The sequence below is a fragment of the Pteropus alecto genome, unplaced genomic scaffold (assembly GCF_000325575.1).
Source record: "Pteropus alecto unplaced genomic scaffold, ASM32557v1 scaffold195, whole genome shotgun sequence".
Lineage (NCBI taxonomy): Eukaryota > Metazoa > Chordata > Mammalia > Chiroptera > Pteropodidae > Pteropus > Pteropus alecto.
The window spans coordinates 4903185-4909203 of NW_006438073.1; positions in this window are offsets into that span (position 1 = coordinate 4903185).

Here is a 6019-nt window from a genome sequence, read left to right on the forward strand (position 1 = left end):
AGCCTTCCCGCCCGCGGGCACACTTCCGCCGTCCCCTGGGCCCGGGGCGGCGCGACCGGCAGTCCGCCCCCTCGGTGCGCGTCCCGGCCCCGCCGTGGCGTCGCCCCCTCACGGTCCCCACCGCCTGATCCGATGACTAGCGGTGCGAACGAGTTCAGCGAGGGAAGGAGCTAGCAGCGTTCGGTGACCAAATTTCTCATCGCGCAGTAGGTTATTGCTGCAGCTGCGTTCTCCTGTTGACTTCCATTTTTAAGTAATTGATGTATTCTAAGCGAAAAAAAAAAATTCTTTATTGAATTTTAGATTTCCGTACATTTTTAAAGTTTCACCTTGGATCCTTGTAAGACTTACTTGAATGTTTTTTCAAATCATGTCTCGGAACACAAGTCCAACTTCTTGTTTCGATGAAATCAGTTGGATGGTTGATCCCAAAGGATTATGTTAAAATCCTAAGTAACTGTGTTTAGATAGTTAAAAACGATTCTTTTGCCCCGAGGTAGACTAGTATTTCCTCGAGCACCTTACAGTTGTGAATTGTCCATCAGTAAGAATTTGGTTAATTGCGGTGCTGAGGAAGATAAAGTGGAAGTTAAGTTCTGTCATCACAAATTCACTCAGTTTTTGAATTTTAAATTTTGATCATTAAGTTTTCTATGATAAACATTTAAACTCCCATTTAAAAACTACGGAAATCTTTTAAGGAGAGCTGTATTTTATTTACTTATGTCAATTCAGTAGCATCTGATTAAGCAAGTTGAGGAAAGAAAGGATGAAGTTAAATTTTAAGGGTTTAATTTTTAGAATTCTTTTAAATTGTATATTCTAAGTAGATAGCCAAGTGATCAGTATTTTGATTTACTTCTCAGCAGTGGAACCGACGCAAACTATCTAAATTTCTAAGTCCCAAAGGGTAAAAGTAATGATACAAGTGTGTCCCGGATACTGCTGCTGTTTTACTTGGCCCATCTTACTTATAGAACTTTATAATGTCTAGCTTTCCTGATTCAGTTTTGAGTCACGCTTGCTCAGAATATTTTTGTGTATTTGTTAGAAATGAGGTGAGATATATGATAGAGAAAATGTATAGCAGCCCTACGATGTAGAGATGAGGGTTGTAGTTATTTGTACAGTACACTACAGCTTTCAAAGTCCCTTACAGTTTTGTATGTATGTAGTATAGAATCCCCTTGAAAATATTCTTCAGCTAGTAGTCTTGATCATTTTTATATAATTGTATATTATGTTGCTCTTGGAAAAAAATTTTTTTCTTGCTCTTAAAAATTTTGTCGATGGGTCCTTTAGCAGAACAAGGCCTAGATAGCATTTGGTTTTATGCTTGTTATTTTTTAAATTATATCTCACTTTTCTGCCTCTAAATAATTTTCTGTTAACTAAGCTTATCAGAAAAACTTTTCTATATTCCCATAACAGCACATTGCATGTTAAGGTAGTGCATCAGGCTAGAACTTAGTGCTATAAATGTTTTCTACTCTTAAAAATGTAGTTGGAATTTAATTTTTCCTAAATGCACATTAAAATTATTTTTTAAGTTAATGTTAGTATTTTATTTGAAAAATATCTTTGTATAGCATTTTTATGGTACCTAAAGCTTTGAGATTTGCAGTACTTCGTGAGACAACCAAAATTTGTATCCTCTTTTTACTGATTTGGAGACTGTAGCCCAGAGAATTAAGTAACTTGCTTAGGATCACATGACTGATGACTTACAAGAGTCAGGAAAAGGTGGTCTTCCAATTCCTAACTAGTACCCTTTCTACCACAGGGCTAAGGCTAGTACAGTGTCAGATTACTAGTTTCTCGCCTTTACTTATGATCATCTTGAACGATGTACGTGCCTTCTTACTGAAGTTGTGATGGCTGGTGCTTGCTTCTGTTTAGGAAGAACTGAGTTTCATAACTTATGATCATAATGCTAGCTAAGAGCCAGGGAAGTACTGGGATCTGGGATGCTAGGCACCCAGCCAACCAAAACTGAGCTCTCCATTACAAGCTGTTTCTCAGTGTTAAGGCATCAAGAGTAGATGGTGGTTCTGGCATTCTACACTTGAGATGTATTATTTTTGAATTATCCACATGAATAACTGAAACCATTACATAATGAATTTTCTTAAACCTGCTAAAAGGTAACTAAATTGGCCAAGTTTGAAATTTACCTGTTTTGCTTTTCTGCATTCTCTACTTTAGCTAGCTGTAAGCTGCTTGATCATTGAGGATGGGAAAATGGAAGACTTATCCATCATCTTCGGTTACCAGTTTTTGTCAGTTCATCTGAAAAATGGGGACTGACTGTAACTTTGAAAAGTTGTGATTATTAAATAAGTGATTATTAAGTTAAATTTAATATTTAATTATTAAATACACATTCGTAACACTGAACGTGTATTCATTTTTGTCCAGAGTTCAGGGTTCAACTGATACTGCAGTCATTCATTCCATTTTCTGATAACGAGAATAGATTGTAGCAAGAACCTGGAATGTCCATTAATCTAGAATTGTCCTTATGAATCTAAAATTGACTTTAAATGGTTATTGTGTTATCAGTTGTGCTAAAAAGAAATTGTCTTGGGAAATAATAAATTTCTTAGTTTATTTTTGCAATGCGAGAGAATTGAGACCATGTTCTGTTTTGACTAAATAGTTGAATGGTGGTGCTTTTAAATTTTAAACCTTTTCAAATTTGCCTTTTGCCAGACAATCCATTTCACTATTGTGCAATATTATGGACTCTCTAGGAAAAATTGACTTTCCATCAGCTAAAGATAAGGAATTTTTTCCCAAAAGCTTATGCTTCGAATTCTCATGTTACGGATCCCGTAATATGGGATGACCTGTGACTGAAAATCGACATAAGGAACACAGACATTTATACAAAACTACTATTTATCCCTGACTTACATTGCAAATTTAGAAATTTATTTTTATAAAGAAAATGTAAATATCCTCTAAACATGTGTTGTTAAAATCTTCCCAACATCAAACTTTTTAAATGAAGAGAGAACGTAAGCCAATGTTAGAAATTGAAAAAACTCGCTATTTAGAATTCTAAAACTTGGAGCTCACCAAGAATTCTGCAGCGGGGCTTAGAAATAAAGATTATTATCCTCAACCTGTCAATTCTGTCTTCAGATTTTTCAAGAAATAGCGATGGAGAGTCTTTGTTTTTTTGATAGAAAGGAGGAAATTGATAATTAAATGCTTATTTTGTGCCAGTCACCATGCTAAAAACTAATGTTTATCATCAAAAAATAGCACGATAATTTTGAGCCCTGGTGCTGGTAATCCTTTTGGAGATGGGAAGACTAAGGCTCAGGTTATGCCTTTTATTTTCAAAGTTGGTCATTGTTCTAGGAAAGCAGTGTTATTAGAATTTCTTGTGTTTCTCAGTCCTTTCAATGCCCTTTATAAATAGTTTGGCATATTTGTTGCTAATTAAGCTTGCAATTTTATTTTAGTGGATAAGAATTTGAATAACTTTTTTTTGTGTGTTATATACAATCCTAACTCTAAGTCATATTCTTATTATGACATTAAACCCTGATTTTCAGATTAGGTACACTGCGTTGAAGAAATCAGTACATTTTAGGAAAAAATCAAAATTGATCATACCCTAAATTACTGGCTTAATTCTTCCCTCTTTAATAATGTTATTTAATGTAGCTAAAATGTATTAAAACAATGAATAAATGGGAAAGTATTAGGTTGTAGAAGCATGTACTAGATTATAAACTGGAGTTTATATCAAAACGCATCAATAATATTTAAATTTTGTTACTAAAATTTTTAATAGTTGTGGTGCCCAGTAACTAGATAACAGGTAATAGACTACCTGTCCACATTGGTAAATTTAGCTGTTTTCGAACTGTTACTCGAGAACTCTGTCACAATTCTTGTTAATACTAAGATCTATATATGTTATCAAAATTTTATAGTATGGTCATACTGGTTGGTTTTGGAAAAAAGCCTATATTAGCTCATTTAGCTCACTTTTATGATTTAATGGTAACTGAAGCAAATGTGTGTTTATTCATACTTTTCATTTAGTGTATGTTTGAGTGCCTATTGTGTACTGAGGCATCAGAAGTGAATGAAACAGTTTTCTCATGGAGCTTATTTCATAACTGGGAGAAATGTTTGTATAAAATGTCAGATTGTATTAAAAGCTACGAAGGAAAATAAAACCCGATATGAGGGGAAAACAAGGAATTGGCATTTTGAGTGAGATAGGAAGCATTTAGAAGGATTTAACCAGAATAGTGACATACATAGGTACACATATACTAGTTAAGTATGGCTAAAATCATCTTGTGGAGTTTGTTTTAATTAAATAGATTATTGATGTTTACTGTTTAGCTCGACAAATGAGAAATTTCAAGTAAATGCCAAACTTGTCTGGGTTCAAAGAGGTCTCAGTCTAGCGGAATGAATGCACATTAAAACCATGCTAAAATAGAAGTGGTTAGACCTGAGATAAACGTGGTGAGGGTTTGTTTCCCAAATGATTGGAATAGCTGGTATCACGTTGGGATAGTCACCAAAGCCATCAGCTCAGAAACAAATGATATACTCAGGTTTTTGCTAGCTACATTCAATGGAAGATTGTTAAAGAGGGAAGAATTAAGCCAGTAATTTAAGATATGATCAGTTTATGATTTTTTCTAAAATGTACTGATTTCTTCAACATAATGTGCCTAACCTAATAATCAGGGTTTAATGACAGTACAATTAGACTATCTGACTTACAGAGTTGGAATTGTGTGTAACATAAAAAATAGTATTGGAATATTTGAGATTCTTTTGGAGGAATCTCAAATATTCACTAACAAGTCAAATAGCTTTTAAAAACTCAGTTTTACACTGTAGATTCTTTGGTTTTTTTTTAATTGAGGTATAATTGACAATGACAAATAACAGTTTCAGGTGTACAGCATAATCAATATTTGTGTACGTCGTGATGGAAGTGTATGCTGTTTATCACATCGTGATGGAAATGTATGCTGTTTATCACCCCTCGCCAAATATTGTTACAGATTTTTTTCTTGTGATAAAGGCTTAAGATTTACTCAGCAATTTTCACATATGCAGTACAATATTAACTAGCTACATTCAGTGATAGTGCTGTGTATTACATCTCTATGACTAATTTCTTCGGTTAAATTTTTTAAAGTTTGGAATTTGTAGTGAATATGGGTAAGTAAAATAAACTATAAAGTTTGATATGTAAGGGAACATTCATGATTATGCTTTAGAAATGATACCTAAATTAAATTGTCTCTATCTTAAATTTGAATATTAAGAAGTAGACATGTTTTCAGTAAGCATTGTAAAGTTCATGAGAGTAGCGCTCTCATTAACCTATCTTTTGCAATAGGCTTAAGTGAATTTTGTATAAATTATATAAAGCTAATTTTGAGACAAATTATTGTGACAAATAGTGTAGGAATATTTTTATTGAGATGTAAACATATATGTAAACATTGTACAGTACTGAATTACCATGACAGTGATAGAGTCTACCTTACTATAACAACATAGTGCTGTCAAAGGAAAGGCTTAGCAACTGATAATACCCTCTGCACCCTTTCAGCAAGATGCCTGGCATGCTATCCTGCCTGAGGCCAGTGTTTGACTTCACAGAGCTACCACTTCTGCTGCAGAATGTCTTTCATAGGGCAGTTGTAAGAATGCATTGTAAATTATATTTCAGTCCTTTTTGGGAACATCGAAAAGAATTATCAACTTTTTTACACAATTTTTTTTTTTTTTTTAATAACCTAATAACAATCGTGATGTGAGGTGTTAACAAAAGGGAAACTGGATGCAGCGTATACAGGAACCCTGTAATACCTTTGCTGCTGTTCTGTAATTCTAGAGATATTCTGAACTAAAGATTTATGATTTGGTCATAACCGAGTTCACTAATAAATTTATTTGAAAAAGCCAGTATTTCGGGTTCCTACTTTAAATGAAAAGAAATCAGTTGACCCTCTTCTATCTCTTT